We start from the raw sequence: 17,819 nt of genomic DNA, 5'->3' as shown, positions 1-17,819 counted from the left end.
ACCTTCCAGCAGACAAATATCTATCCCGTTCCAAAATTACTGCTGACAAATGTATCTTATTGCTATATTTCCAATGATTCTAAAGACAATGTTGCAAATGCATGGATTTCTCCAGATACTTTTATGTAAATACTTATGTTCCTCATTTTCACATTCTGCTAAAAACACTATGCATTGCTCAATCTAATATCATTCAGCTGGCGATCAACACATCTCATTTTCACAATATCAGAGCAACAGGAGTATGTTTTTAATTTAGTTCTGAGAATTCTTTAGAAGTACATTCTATATATTTTTAGTCTCTCATGCCACTGACTAAATAGTAAAAAATATAAAGGATCTGCTATTATACTGATCTATCCTCTGTTGTGTACTGAGTACTACCCCAAAGTGCCCCTTAGTTTTTTAATAGTATCCGAAAGTTACAGTGACCATGTAAAGACAATTTTTACTTTGCCGAGAGGGCGGAAGATAAGTGAAACAGCAGAGGTGATAGAGGTTAACACAGTAAAGGGATTTAAGCATACTTGGGACCAAGGACTGTTTAAGGTCTTTAACCCTTAGTGTGTCACTTATGTGCGATGTATATAGCTGGCAAAGTGGACCTCCGTGGCCAGCTACATACGTTGTAAACAGAGGCACTTTTCTCCATCCCCGGCATGACTTGTATGGAAGGAAAATGATCCCTTATATAGCAGGGCGTTTTTTGTTTTTTTTTTGGTTTGCAAGCAATTGTGTCGCAGCTGCCGTAGGCAACTTCAGGTCCCCAAAGTTGCCTATGTACCCATCCCCTGCTGTAGGAACTCTCCATCTGATCATATCTTATTTGTGTTATTGGCCTAAACTTCTCACTTACAAGTGATCTGACATCGGTTACATTTTTTTTAACCATTTATATCCTTTATAATTGCTATTTGGTCACTATTTAGCAACTTTTTAGGTCACCGATCAATAGCCAGGGACCAATAGCCAGGGACCTAATCTAATTGTCTTCTCTATCACTAACGCTAACACATAACCTTACATTTTTACTATCCACTAACATTACCACAGTGCTACCGCTTAAGTGATCCTTTTCGTGCTAGCCAGCTATCAATGAATAGATGAACTTCTGAGTAACGTGAACACTTTTAACCGGTATCGCTGTTAAGAGAGGATGTGGAAATGTCCCTGCTTCCCAGGGGGAAAAATTTGGCTAGACTAAAAGAGGCAGATTAAATCCATTATCAGTATATTGATCCATTTGTTTTAATAAAGATTAACTACAAGCTACAAAATTCCTTTTATGAAAGGATCCCATAGTTGTGCTGTTAGTACCCTTAGATGAGTCTCAAAAGTCCCATGTAATAATTTGTGTAAGCTAAGGTTCATCTTAGATCTCATTTGCACAATAAAGTCTGATGCGTGCCATGGAAGACACTCAGATCAGCAGCTGTGTTGCAAGATGAAATAGTCATAACCTGTGACAGCATGCCTTCCCAGGTCATCGTGAAAAATGAACTCAGTTGTCTAGTGCAGGGCTTGACAAATTTGTTTTGAATCTAGGAGCCAGCTAAAAAAGTTTTTTTTTTCAATACTTTTATCGTACACATTTCGCTTTTATTTTTTCCCTGCTCTCCTCCAATGTGGCGATCCTCTCCCCATTACGGGGAACTCTTCTGTGAGCCCGCCCCCTTGAGCGTCGCATCTTGAAAGGGGTGGGACTAAGAGAGTCCCGTTGTGAGATAATATATCATTGCACCATCTCTTAAAGGCATACAGTGCCAGGTAAGGTGCCAACTCTGCAAAATTCTTTATAATGTAAATTGGTAAGTTGGGCAGATCAGAGCTTCTTTTTTAATGAAACCATTGGACATTTAAAGGGAGACAGTTGACTTCAGCAAGAATATGTCTATGCATAGGTTATGGCTTGTAAAAAAAAGAATTAATGACTGTGCAACTAAATTAGCAACTTTTTCTGGGTTAGGCCAACTAAGGCAACCACTGCAGGGGGGATAGCAGTCCTCCGCTGCAAAACCAAGACCTTCTTGGAGCTCTACAGAGTGTATTGGATTGAAGTGAAGAATCAAAGGATGTTTTTCAACCAAAATATGTTATTTCCTTTGATAAGCCTAGTTTTATTTTTTTACATCAGTTGTGTTTGAGCAGTTTCCTTCCAAAGTATTTTATCTGAATAATCCTTTGTAAAAACAGCTTTATAATTGTTTGAAGCTGTTAACTGGCAGACGGACTGGAATAAGTTTTATGTCCTTGGTTACTCCCGCAAGGGAAATAAAATATATTTCACAGCCAATTGTTGTCTGGAGGTAGAAAATTAGATCTAACTGCTTATTTCCCAAGAGCATCCCTCTTTATCTGAAAAGAAAACACATAGCTGAGAAAAAAAAACGGAAATGTTTAAATGCAGAAGTATAGCGACATTGAAAACAGCTTGGTTGCCTCTATAGATAAATCTGATAAATCTAAGGGGGAAAAGCCATGCCAAGAAGAAGAACATGCCAAGAAGAAGGCAAACTCTGTTACTGACATGCTGATCATTTAGCATTTTACAGTGATTCCCCCACAGTATACATTTACAGTGACTAGAAACTAGGCTAGGTTAAATGTTATTTCTGAGTTCACAGTTCATTTGTCAAAAAAGGAAGAAAGAAAATTAGTTAACAAGTGTCCCTACAAAGTGACAAGAGACTCCCAAGTCATGAATGTGCAAAGAGTTGTCCAAAAGAATTTGATGTAGCCAGTTCAACAATGTGTATTGTTTTCTGCATCTGAATTGGAATCAGGTGCCACAGAATACTCATAGGCTTCATTTGCCCCCTTAGCCATTTTATATAAAATTCCAAGTACCTAAACCAACCAATTACCAGCTACCATAACAAATGACAATTTGAAAGCAACTAAGAAATTAACCAAACCATTTGTTATATCAACCGTTGGCCTTAAAATGGGCTAATTTTAATCCCCAGTCTGTTCCAGTAGAACGTGATCATAGAGAAAGCGGAAAAAGATCAATATGGTTCACATGTGCAAGACACTCTGGAATACAAAATAATATAGAACTAGAGAAAATAATTGCTTTTAGTTATAGAACATCTATACTAATATTTTATAATTCATTACTCAATGACATCCTAGTTGTGAATTTCACAATGGCCAAATATGTATTTGAAATATATATAGTTGATGCTGATTATAATACAATATAAACCCGAATTGGAACCATAAATATCTCATACCCCATGTTGAGATGCCAAATGCATGTTGTTAATATTAAAGGAGTAGTCCTATCTTCTAATGATCTTAATTTACTCATTTAGGGAAGCCAGTAAAGACAAAGAGGCCTGGCTGAATGAAGCTTGCACCAATGTCTCTCCTACATGTGTAGGGCATCTTTTGGTCCATCTTTTGGCTGCAAATGTTGTGAAGTGCAGACTGAAGCATTTTAGTTTTAAACAGTTCACTTTTCCTTTTCTATTTGTACTTTAATAAGTCATTTCTATCACACTGTAGTAACTAAAGGGGTTGCAACTGCGACGGGGCCTGTACCTCTAGGAAACCTGGCGTGACACCTGCGACCTCTTGTTCCCCACTGATCCAGGTCGGAAGGGTCCTTTCTAAACTATTTTGAACCAGCACATCGAGACAGGAACGTATAGGGCAGTGAAACCGAGGTTGCTCATACACTGTGCACAAGCAGCCAGATAGCAAGCTACAGGAGTGGTGAGAGGTAAGAGGGGGTATGTATGTAAGTTAGCATGTATGTCAAATTGTATGTGTGAGTATGTGTGTATAATTGTGTGTGTGAGCATGGATGTCTAATTGTGTATGTGTGTGAGCATGGATGTCTAATTATATTTGTGTGTGTGAATGTATGTGTAAGTGGGGTGAGATGGAGTGTGTGTTAGAATGAATGTGTTAATGTACGTGTGTGTTAATGAGTGTGTGTAACTTGTGTAACTGTGTTTGCATATGTGTGCCAGAGTGTGTGTTGGAAGGGGAGGCAAGGAGCAAAGAAGGCACAGACAAGTTGTTTAGGGGTAATGAAGACGCATATCAGCTGTTGCGGGGGGCAGGGCAATTTTCGCACCAGGGTCTTGTGGTTTCTAGTTATGCCCATGGGTGTAGGAACCGGGGCTTCGGATCCCCCCAGGAAATCATGCGGGGGGGGGACCGATAATATAGCAATTCCCCCCAGGGCATCATGCTGTGCTCCCCATCGAAACGACGCCCCTCATTCTCCTCCACTCCCTGCCGCTGCCCGCCTCAGCACTGCCCTGACTGCGGTGGTGGGAGCGCGAGGCGTCTGCCTCGGTGCTGGTGCTTCACGCTGAGCACCAGAATATGATGTCATATCCCGGCGCTCAGCAGTGAAGCCGTGTGCACTGCGGCAGACAGCGAGACGGAAGCCTCGCGCACCCACCACAGGACTTCATCTAGGTAATTGAACTACAAGGTGGTGTGCAACTTGTGATCTATGCCTGTAATTTAGGGAGTTTTATCTATACCTTTAAGGTTGAGTTTTTATGTGAATTCCAATTGATTTATACCTGCAATGCTGGGTTTGTGTGTTATTCTGTTCATCTGTATCTGCTATGCTATGTTTTCATACATTATTTATGTATACCTGCAGTGCTATTTCCATGTGTTGGTTATTTGATCTATACCTTCAGTGCTGAGTTTACATGAGATTTCCAGTTGATCTGTACCTTCAAAGATGGGTTTGTGTGTTATTCTGTTGAGCTATACCCGCTGTGCTATGTTTCCATAAATTATTATTGTATACCTGCAAATACAGGATTTGTATATCTGATTCTGTTTGTTTGATCTATACCTTCAGTGCTGAGTTCACATGTGATTTCTAATTGATCTATACATGCAAAGCTGGGTTTGTATGTTATTCTGTTATTCATAGCTATAACTGCTATGCTATGTTTCCATTCATTATTTGTGTATACCTGCAAATATAGGGTTTGTATGTTTTATCCAATTGATCTATACATCCAAGTGCTGTTTACATGTGTTTGATCTATACCTGAACTACAGGGAGTAAGTAATAGAGAGGTGTAGCTTAGTGAATGAGAGGAAAAGGGGCTCTGGGGATGATTATGGGGTCAGAAGAAGGAAGGACTGCACTGACTTTTTGTGTGGGAGGGGAGGGAGTGATTGCACGCTAGGGAGCATGGAAGGGGGCCAAGGAAAATGTTTTTGTTACAAATATTAACTGTTTTTTCCCTAGATTTAATGTATTAAACATACATTATTTTTACCAGTTTTTAAGTTATATATTATTGTACTTGTTTGCAAAATTGATCACATCATTGATATAGAATACAAACATTAATGTATATATGTCACTTTCTCTCTACTTTCAATTTGTTAAATTTCTAAACCACAGTGTTGAAAAATCACATGGAACTTAATTACCACATGTTTTCTAAATCACTGAATTCACACCTTCAAGGTATGGACAGTTAAGTGAAAAGTGATCTAAGAAATTCTCAGAAAAAATAGTAATTAGATCAACACATAAATCAATACACAGGTTTGGTGAACTGAAAGTAGTGTGGATTGCAATATTACTATGTCATTTATGGCCACAACACGGAAATTCTTTGTGAAACTGAGAAGGTTTATTTTGAGGTTTATAACTTGAACAGACTTGAATGTGAGATAAATTAAAGACAGACCTTTGAATTCTATCACATGGTGCCTGTCAATATATTTAGTGCACCGCCTAAAGCTGCCCTTCAGGTTGTATAGAAAGGTAAATGTTGTCAGGGTCATATGATTGAAGTTTTCATTTATTTGGCATTCATTCTTTTCTGTGTGTTTTTGCTTTGTTGGGGCATGTCTATATAATTAGTGATGTCATGATACATTTTTGGGCTGTAGAGTCTTAACTTTTCAACTTTCTAAAGACAGTGTTACAATGTCAATTTACATTTGGTGAAATCATAAATCTAGAAAGTATAGTAATTTGACAAGTGTATCGACAACTTTAAAAAGGAACAATAATCCGACATTCTTTGAGAACTGAAAAATTCTCAAATCTGGGACATTATTTTAAAAACAAACACACAGAATAATCCCTTTATTGTTTATATTAGTACCTGTAAATCCAAGTGAAAATGTGAGGGTTTATACAGATCCAAAACAAAGTGACCTTTATTTAAAATAGGTAGACTAGTCTATTAAGTTATTAAATGAGTAGTGTACATACACAGGATTCTAACACAAGTACGTGTTTGTGTAGGAATACAAAAAAATTGAAGTTGTTCAAAGTAGATTAGTACAGTATTTTCTAGACTGGATAACTTTGAAAAATATCCAATCTACTGATTTTAGGCTTTCCAACTTTTGCCATGTTGTTTCCAGGACACCTCTTGAGAGGTTGTGCCTGGGGCATAGCTGTGAATGTGGCAATGAACATGACTTTTTAAGCGACAGCTAAAATGTTTGCTTTTGTCGTTTTTGTTCAAACAAATTTTAAACGGAAGGGGTTTTCATCGCCTTTACCCCAACATAACTTTTGTTATGTGAAGTTTTTACTCTGCATTAAATTAGTGGTGGGATAATATAGAATTGCAGCAGGACACCTGATTCAAACCAAAATAAAAAGTGACTGCATTTAACTTTGTATTAAGCAGCACCATGGGTTGTGCAACCACATACCAGCACCCTGACATAGCAGCGGATGTTGTCCGGTTCAAATCAAACCTTGTCTTGTTCCCTGTGGTACCCTGTATTATGTATATCTTGTCTGGTTATGTTTCTTGCTTGGTCTCCCTGTCCCTTGCTCTGTCACGCTTGCTTGTTATGTTTCTCCTGTACTCTGCTTAGCTTTCCATACTCCCAGCCTGCAGCATCCTGCACATTATTCTACTGCTCCAGGGTGCCTGCAGGATATCTCCAAGTTCTGGTTAACATCAGCTGCTATGTCAGGGCGCTGATATGTGGCTGCACAACCCTAGATGCCCACCCGGGAGAGTGCAGTCACTCTGCATCAGGCCCTGTCCTACTCTGCTACTGCGCAATAACTCCTGCACTCCATCTTTGGGCGCTCTGGGTCATTACAGTCGTCTGTATGGACCTGGTTCCTGACAGAAGCATTATTAAACACTCATCTACAGACACCAGACAAGCCAGAAGGCTTGTTTTTCCCTCAGAAATCTCATGGTGCTGCCATAACCACAAGAGATTCTGGGTAGGGGCATGCAAATAAGGTCAACAAATATATTAAGCAGTAACTAATAACGTGCTTCCACAGAGTAAGAACAGTTTATCTTCAAAGTAATTGAGTCTACAAGTTCACCATTATAAACCAGAAAATATAGGAGACTTTTATCATTTTTAAGTATCATTAGAATAAGAAATAGTTTATGGTATATAAAAGTATGCAAACAAAACAGCTAATGGTTCCTAATTCTGAGCATGGGTTTATGAAGAATAGAGAAATCTCTTGGGTTTCCATGAGTAGGTGAGTAAGAACATCGCTCATGGCAATGCTGTTGACATTGTCTATTTGGATCTTGCAGAAGCATTTATTACAGTATCTCATGGGAGGTATATGGATAAAATACTTGGACTAAGCCTAGAAGACAGGACTTGTGTTTGGATAGAAAATTGGTTGACAGAAAATGCAAAAGTAAATTGAGCATCCTCTGATTCTCTTACATTTTTAAGTGGAATTCATCAGGGTCCATTTAAAAACTAGGTGTTGCTGTTAAAAACAAAATATATATATTTGAAAGCAACACCAGGTTGTTTAGGTTTATAAAAAGATCAGGGTATTTATTATTTGCAGAATTACCGTATTTGCTCGATTATAAGACGACCCTGATTATAAGACGACCCCCCAAAATCTGAATATTAACTTAGGAAAAAAAGAAAAAGCCTGAATATAAGACGACCCTAAAGGAAAAAAGTTTTACCAGTAAATGTTAATTCATGTAAACTATTTTTTTTAATAAAAGCTATGATTGAGAAAAATATTTTTTTTTTTGTTTTTATTTCTTTTATATTTTCTATTGTATTTTCCAACCTGTCCCCCAGTTACGCACATCTGCCCCCAGGCTTGCCACACCAATATGGCACTGTGGCCCATGATATGCCTTTTAACCCTCTATATGCCACTGTGCCCCATGGTATGCCTTTTGACCCCCTATGTGCCACTCTGCCTCCAGAAATGCCTTATACCCCTATATCCCATTCTGGCATTTAGGGGGTTAAAATGCATATTATGGGGCAGAGTGGCATATAGGGAGGTATAAGGCATTCCAGGAGGCAGAGTGGCATTAAGGGAGTTAAAAGGCATTATATAGAGCACTCTGCCTCCAGAAATGCCTTATACCCCTATATGCCACTCTGGCATTTAGGGGGTTAAAAGGCATATTATGGGGCAGAGTGGCATATAGGGAGGTATAAGGCATTTCAGGAGGCAGAGTGCACTATTAAATGCCCCCTTAACGCCACTCTGCCTCCTGAAATGCCTTATACCTCCCTATATGCCACTCTGCCCCATAATATGCCTTTTAACCCCCTAAGTGCCAGAGTGGCATATAGGGGTGTAAGGCATTCCAGAAATGCCCTACACACACACACACACACACACACACACACACACTTACTTACTTACTTACTTACCGGTGCTTCCAATTTCCTGCTGTATTGCCGGGGCAGCGGGTTGACGTCTCATTCCGCGGCAGCCGGAAGGAGGTGGAGTTGGCAGCGGGGGTTTGTATGCGTCCGTCGCAAATACCTTCCCCGGCTGTCAGTGATCAGGAACTCTGGAACTCTGATCTCTGACAGTCGGGGAAGGTATTTGCGACGGACGCATACAAACCCCCGCTGCCAACTTCACCTCCGGAAGCACCGGTAAGTGTGTGTGTGTGTGGGGGGGGGGGCGACGACAGGAGGATCCAGGTCCCCTGCAGCGGTGCGGGGGATCTGGATCTTAGTCTCCTAATCAGACCTCTATTTGAGGTCTGATTAGAAGACGACCCCGATTATAAGACGAGGGGTATTTTTCAGAGCATTTGCTCTGAAAAAAACCTCGTCTTATAATCGAGCAAATACGGTATTAGAAATCATTTTTTCAACAAACAGCAGATTATTTTTATTATTTATTGATTTATGTACGCCCATCAAGTGAGTGCTGGAGAGAATGGCTTCTGCTATAAACACAATCTGCAAAAGTTAGCTGTCACAACCACAACAGCCATGTGAATAGCGGTATCTTAACACAGCTCCAAAAACAACCCACAATTCATGCAGAAATAAAATACTAGTGTAGTAATCTATGAGGCATTCAAATTATAATTGTTCTTTTTTAGTTTTCTTGTAGCCTGGAAGGCAAAAGAGATTAAAAACATCAGGTACATGATGGTAAGTGAATGGCTGTAAGAACATGTGGCCATATCTCATCTTATTGTAGCGAGAAAGCATCAAGGCTCAGGAAGGCATTATAGCCTGGAGATGTAGCTGTGTCCTGAGGTCATATCTGTTACACTGCTGAGAACTTACTTAATGGTGTTTTAAGTTGAATCAGTGGACACTGTGAATGGCAGGTGATCCGATTTAGACACAGTATTATGGAAACCAGTGTGCAGCATTTGAAAGCAGCTGCTTTACACTCAATGTCGAGTATTGGCACTAACAGTATTGCACATTAGTTAAGAAAGAGTTTAACCCAAGGGAATTGGATCTGTGGAAGAAAGTGATACAGCACACATTATCCAATGGACTACCTGTCCAGTAGTTATTTCCCCACTATGCACCCAACCCTAACAAAGACTGCCTGAACTAATTATTAACAATAAGCGATATTTAATATGTAGGAATAATCATGCAGATCGTGAAAACAGAGATAATGCTTTCTTTACTTCTTTCATATGATTTAAACCACTGCCACTTGAAGTATTTGGTGCAGCGATGTACTGTGTGATGATGTTTTGGAAGAGAAAACGTCTTGTGCTAAATGATGGATGTCAATGCAGCTTATAACGAAAATACAGATCAGAACTCTCGAATCAGTTACTTAAGGCCATCACTGACAATATTTTTCATCCAATCAACAGAAGTGTTTCTGCTTGTCTTTTTGTCCCCAAATCTATCCCAAAATGTCCAATTGGGAAGACGATGAAAAAAGATGCAAGAGAAGAAGCGGAGATGTGTTGCCAGGAGTCAGAGAGAACGTGAGAGAGAGAGTGTGAAAGAGCATGAGAGAGTGAATGAGGGTGAATGAAAAAACGATAAAATACGTAGCTCTGCTTCATTTTCATTTGTTTGTGGAGATTCGTACAAATTGAATGAATCTGCAAATTATGTTTCAATTTTGATTTGTACGAATCTGAATGCACAAATCTAATAAACACTATTACATATGATTTTCAATATATGGAACAGTAAAATATATTAATTTAGAAATGTTTTTTAAGATTATTATTATTATTACATTTGTAACACATTTTACACAATTTCCATACACAATTACTTTTACTTAAACTAGGACTTTTACCTATACAACTATTTCTGACTGACTTAGAACAGATTTCATGATACATACCGTATTTGCTCGATTATAAGACAAGGTTTTTTCCAGAGCAAATACTCTGAAAAATACCACTCGTCTTATAATCGAGGTCGTCTTCTAATCAGACCTCTTTCTGCTGGGGCCATGCTGCTTACCGGGCTTTGGTCGCGAGCAGCGTCTCTGCTTCTAGCAACAGGAGAACAGGAAGCTAGCAGCGTCCTCACATAACTCTACCTCCCCTCTCCTTCCTCTGGGGGCGGGGCCAGAGAAGTTGCTCGCACAGCCGGACCCCTGCAGAAGTCTTCGAGTGAGAGATCTGCAGTTCAGGTAATGGGGTGGGGGAGGATTTCTGTGATTAATGTGTGAAGTATGTGTGATTAATGGAATGAATGAGTATTTAAATGTTTGTGAATGAGTGTGTGTGTGATAGCATGGATGTGTAAGGGGGGTGGTGGTGGTAGCATGGCATAGGGAGGCTGTAATCCCACTACTGTCATCCCCAGGTTCCAGCATGTACTGGCTGCCTTGGCTTGATAGGAGTGTGATTGCTGTTAGCAGTAATATATATATATATATATATATATATATATACCTCCAAAAATGCCTTTTAACCCCCTAACTGCCCCTCTGCCCCATGAGATGACTTATACCCCTATATGCCACTCTGGCATATAGGGGGTTAAAAGGCATATCATGGGGCAGAGGGGCAGTTAGAGGGTTAAAAGGCATTTCATGGGGCACAGTGGCATATAGGAGGGTATAAGACATTTCTGGAGGCAGAGTGGCATATAGAGGGTTAAAAGGCACATCATGGGACAGAGTGGCAAATAGGGGGGTATAAGGCATTTCTGGGGGCAGAGTGTCAAGCCTGGGGGCAGATGTGCATAACTGGGGGGGCAGGTTGGCAAATAAAAGGACATAAAAAAATATATATTTTTCTCAATCATAGCTTTTATTAAATATGAAAAAATCGTTTACATGAATTAATATTTACTAGTAAAACTTTTCCTATAGGGTAGTCAGGCTTTTTGTTTTTTTCCTAAATTAATATTTTGATTTTGGGGGGGTCGTCTTATAATCAGGGTCATCTTATAATCGAGCAAATACGGTACATCACAAACACAGGAATACCATTGCTACACAGATGATATGTTAATCATTTGGACAGGAAAGGAGAAACTTGCCAAATCTTTTCATTAATTCCATCGATCAATTAAACTTAAAATATACTTATCCACAGTGTGGAATAACAATCCATAATGGTGACCTCCACTCGCCTGCATACAAAACAAACCCCACAGAACAACACAGCTACCTCGAAAGATACAGGTTGTCCAAAATTCATACTAATAAAAGAAGTTATCAATAGTCATGGTATCACATCCCATTGTATATGCTCTGTATATATGCACTGCATATTTAAACAAATAGGATACAAATACGTGGACATCACAAAGGAAAAACTATCAATACTGAGTGACCATCTGCTAAAATACAGAATAATGGAAACAACTTGACTGAAGTACACTCGATCTACGGGCCAGGCCACCAACCAATTTACTTTAACCCAATACCGACAGACACATGAAACTTGGGTTGAAAAGGCCACAGCCAATTTTATTTATTAACCAAGTCAATGCCACGCAACCTTAGGCCCAACACCTTGTTGCATTAACAGGGCAAAGACTACCAAATGAACACACAAATATAATAAATAACATCCATAAACATAAATAATTAACATAGAGCCTACCAGCCAAACTAGGAACCACCACACAGGGACGGACATACCAAGATGCCCAAACCCAAACCTGAGGCTCCCAGCACCACCTACGGGGAACCTTCCATCAAATGCTCTCCCCCAGAGCATTCACACCCCCTAGATGCCTGGTAAGCTACCCACCCGGCTTACCCCAATAAACAGGGAGGGAGGGCGGGACAAACAACACAAGGTAAGGTGACTACAAAGTGTCCCTATTACTCGTGTCACAACCCCTTAAGTAACCTTTCCCTAAACCCCACCCCCAACCCACCAAAACTGGCGCCAAAAAGCCTGGCCCTACTCGGGAGCCCAGTCAGGCCCCCGCAGGCATCAAGACAAATTCTTCTACATACTGTATAACTGTACATTCACTTTTGTCCGAGTATCTTGTGTTTAAATCAGTCAGTGACTATTCAGTCAGGCAGTTAACCTCAAACAAAAATCAAATAATAATAATAATAATCAATCACTGAATAGACCAAAAACTGAGCTAAGGAATTCAACATACCTTCAAGTAAACAATTTAAATATATGCAACGACAGTACTGATTACCACAACAAGATACAGCACTTTAAAGGAAAGGATCCTGGAATGCAGAGTTATTGTACTGGCTGCCTGGGCATGATATGAGTTTGAATGATGCTAGCAATTGTTAGCAATCACACTCCTATCATGCTCAGGCAGCAAGTACATGCACATCACTTTCATCCTCCCTGTGCCCCCTCCCTGTGTCCCCTACACACGGAGCCATGCTATCACACACACACACATATATTCATTCATTTACTCCCCCACCCTTACCTGAACTGCAGCTTTTCTGGTGCCGCTCGCAGACTTCCGTGGGGGCCGCTGTTTTCCTCTGCATTGCTCGAACAGGAACGGGGCGGTTCCACTGGGTTCCTGTGTCGCCTCGACAGAACAAGAGACGCTGCTGAGCAACACAGAGGTAAGCATGCAGATGATTATTTCCGGTAAAAAAAAAACCTCTACCACCACTGCATAAGACGCACCCAGTTTTTAGACCCATTTTAGACCCCTTTGGGGCACTACCAGGGCTAGCCTTACTATATAGATGACCTAGGCTACCCTGTGTTAGCAAGTGAGTGTGTGAAGCAAGGACACCAGAGACTTTGCTTCCCTTGTGTGATTTAAAAAACACCACTAAGACTGACCCTACATACTGCGTTAAAAGCCACTTAGACAAAGACCAGTTATACATACAATGAAATATAGGTGTACAAAAAATACAATAAAGGAAGTAGACACAGAACAAGCATATAAATACAGATTTCAGGGTCTTGCTGTCCTTTCTGGATAACGTTAATGAGGCACCCATAGGATAGTAGGGTGCTTAACACAGAAGTTCAGGACCTCAAATATGTAAAAAAATACAAAAAGGGAAGCATGCATCTAACGAGATTTTTATTTTAAATTCCACCCTTACCCAAGAATAGCACTCAATAAAATGAGACTCCTGCAAGGTTTGTGTACTAAGGGCTGCCAAGCATCCAGTACACAATTATTAAGCCTTTTCCCCCCACTGATTCCAACTAGTCCCTCATAAAATAACACATCATTTATCATACTACTTTTTACTCTCATTTGGATCTTCTAAGAGAACAAGCTTATGTGTATAACTCCAAGGCCCCAAGGAACATTTTTCACTGCCTAAAAAACTTTTTAGTAAAATTTTACACATCTCCCTAGAAGGGGAACAATTCAGACATCCTGTGTATTTTATACTGTGAAGTAATGATGATAAAGGTCATTTGCATGACTAATGTCTACTTAGAAAAATAGCGATCACACAAGAAGGAAATAAAGAAAAAATTGCAAACACATTAGGGAATATGTACAAAAATTACTGCTTCTACTTTTTCTTTGGTCTAATGTTTACCTCTGTGCCTGTATGTTAAGTTGTCTGAATGGGTTGTATATAGGGTCTCCACATGGGCCATGTTTTCCAGGACACATAAAATTTTTATATATTGCTAACCAGTCCAGATAAAGTGCTGCCCGGGAGTATGGTGGATGTATAGAACCAATTAGTCAGTAATACTTCCCCTATACTGCAGGACAGCATTTTATCTGGGCTGGTCAGTAATATGTAAACGGTATCCGTGTCATTGAAAACATGGCCGATCCCTTACGAAATAATTACAGTTTTCTGAAGTAATACTGCAGTTTTTTGGACATGAAAAAACTGCAATACTGCACTTTTACTGCAGTATTACTGCACATTTACTGCACTTTTTTTTTATATTGCAAACCTACAGTTGTACTTCAATGTACTGTAGCTTTATTGCATTTGTACTTCCGTACAAAAATAACTGCAGTAAAACTAGTTGTATACATGAAAATTGTAGTGGACTTTAGTCATGCATGTACCTCACTTTGGTTTCTCTAGTGGCAATTTACATTTTTAATCCAATTGCAGGAACCTCTATTTAGCACTCCATAGGCTATTGTGATATATTATATACACCTGTTTTTCTCTAATATTTTTTTACCTTGTGACTGGCTGTTCTTTACACCTCCATAGGTCTGACCCTTTTTTGTTATTGAAACTGTGCACGTTCATTTTTTGCATTATTAGTTTTGGATTTTGCCGAGTGCTCCAACCAATCTTTTTTTAGGCCTAATCCATGGCAACATTCCCAGCGCTCTCTTCAAGGCCAGACTCCTTACTGCTGAATGGATATGATGTCATGTTCATGGGAACATTATGTTATGCACACTGTGCCTCTTACAGTATGTTCCCCATGGAATAAGGGGGGTGATTTGTATAAATGCATTGTTTGCAAAACTCTTATAGCCATACTGCCATGTCTGCCTATTCGCAAGTGTTATTTTTTTTTTTACAACATAGTAGCACTGTTTATTTATACGTTTTCCATTATTCTGATTCACTTTAAATCCTTGTTTAAAGGCTTGACTCAGGCCTTTGGTTTCACACATATAGATCATGAAAAAACTTTGTCCATCTTGCAGAAAGTTTGTCATTTTTGTAGTGTTACGTGCACTTAAGTGTATGCCTATATTATCATTCTAACGTGAGGATTATAGGTAATTGCTGTCTCTTCTTTATTATGGTTAGTTGTAATCCATTTTTATTCCCAAGACACTTAGACAAAGATCAGTTATACATGCAATAAAATATAGATGTACAAAAAATACAATTAAGGAAGTAGACATGGAACAAGCATATAAATACAGATTTCGGGGAGAGTACCATAAGATGGACTAGGTCCATTTATTGAGCAGTGCCACTGAAAGCAAAATCTGTAGATTATGGTTCCACTTATACTCTGCACATTCTGACCTTCCTTTGCACGTTTTAAACATATTCCATCCTCTTACAGTGTAGTCCACAAAGGTCCGCCATATATCAAAAAACTATTTCAATTATTTTTCATAAATTTTGTTGGAACATTTGGGAACCTGGAATGTAAACATGGCCTTGTTTTTCTGCCTTTTTAGACCTAAAAAGAATCCTATTATGCTCTCACATGGTTCTTGTAAAACATATATGATTAGTCATCAGAAGTTAGTGGTGTTTAACCAAACTTCTTCTACAACCCCCTTTTCAATGAATTATTGAGCCTGTTTCCAGTTTAGACATTTGATGGTTGGTATATAATGCCTATTGCAATTCTTCCTTATTACAGGCTTCAGGGTTATTACAAGATATGTGAGAATACATTAATTACTACCTTCAGCAGTGAATTTAGTTCTACTATGACTCATTCTTATAATATCCAAGACTTCAAGATGATATCATACACGCAAAAACCTCAAAAACCACTCACTAATTGGATAATTACAGACATAATGATGAGTAATCCTGCATATCATTTTACTATATTGTTGCTGAGATATTTATTTTAAATGCATTCAGTGTTTTTCACAAATAACATTCTTTATTATGCAATCTTGGTTCGCAACAACAGCTTGAATTTATGTTCATTCCTAATTGAATGTGTGTTTAAAAGGGTTTATCTTGCTTTTGTTTATTTTGTTGAGTTTAATAATATAATGAATAAAATATTATGCGGCTTTACCAATATATTGGCAATGGAAGGGGAAATGTTATGGTAAACATCAAAGTGAAAGAGAGAGAATAAAGGTGTGAGAGAATGTGAGCAAGACACCATGATGCCCAGCCAGCCAAAAGCATTTCATGAATTACCTGAATTCATAGTGCATACTGTAAAGTTTGGTGGAAGAAGGATTATGGTGTAGGGCTGTTTTCCAGGGTTTAGCAAGGTCTCAGTGAAGGGTAATATTTGTGCTACGGCATACAAAGATATTTTAGGAAAATGAATGCCAAGTACCCTTAGAATAAATTGGAAGCCTAATTGTGAGCCAGTCCTTCTCGTTAAACGCAGCACCTGACCTTACAAATGGCCTTTTGGCTGAATGGGCATAAATTCCCACAGACAAGCACCAAAATCTTGTAGAAAGCCTTCCCAGAAGAGTGGAGGCTGTTATAGCTTCAAAGGGTGGGGTCAACTAATGCCCATGGTTTTGGAATGAGATGTCCAACAAGCTCATATGGGTGTGATGGTTTATATGAAAGATATTGAGGTACCCATTTTATTTTCTGAAGACATGGAAGGATGGTCATGCAACCTGACCACCACTTCTCCTTCTTGTGTCATATCGTAGCTGGCAAGTGCTCTTTTACATAATGTTACGTACAGGAGACTTATTATTCCAGTTCGAACACTAGCCATGATGCAGCTCACAAACAATAGTTTATGAATATGTGTTTCCAGAAATATAAAAGGCAAACATTTTTCACAACCAGGCATTATTCTGTTTTGCTTTCTCATTAAAATGGAAAGTTATACATTTTACTACATTTTCATATATATTTATTATTAAGATGTGGCAGAAAAACACCAAATCGGTAAAACTATATTTAATTCTTCTTAATTAATCATATATTATTGTTTGAGCGGGACTTTGACTGTTAACTTAATATCATCTTTTTTATTTATTATTTAGTTTATGTCCTAGTAAATATCATGTAACCAAGCAATACCTCAGCAATGACGAAAGCAGATTCCTAATTCTCTTAATACTTTATGCAACCGTGCTCAGTAGGGACAGAAAACGTATTTACGGCAATGCTAACTTTATTCCAATCCTTATTCCTGGAACAGAAGTCAAACTGAATTAACAATATAAATTACAGGGTGCTTACAATGCTGAAAACAAAATTGTTCAGATGCAGCAAAAGAAATCCTGAAGCAATTAATTTTACTTAAATAAATTACCTAAGGTTCTCAGATTTATTCATATTCATACAGTTAGCTTTATTGCATATAAATAAAACCATGTGGCTACAAATGGCACAGAAACATCTGCCCATGTTTCTTATGCATGATAAATGATGTCTCTCCAACACTATTGTTCTATTTTCCCAACTTTTCTAAATAGCTTTTACAAATTGCAACACAGCCACTCTGAATCAATGATTACAGGCACTAATCAAGTATGAATAATCAGTTTGAAAATAT

The sequence above is a fragment of the Spea bombifrons genome, chromosome 2 (assembly GCF_027358695.1).
Source record: "Spea bombifrons isolate aSpeBom1 chromosome 2, aSpeBom1.2.pri, whole genome shotgun sequence".
Lineage (NCBI taxonomy): Eukaryota > Metazoa > Chordata > Amphibia > Anura > Pelobatidae > Spea > Spea bombifrons.
Note: the sequence above shows the minus strand (reverse complement) of the source record.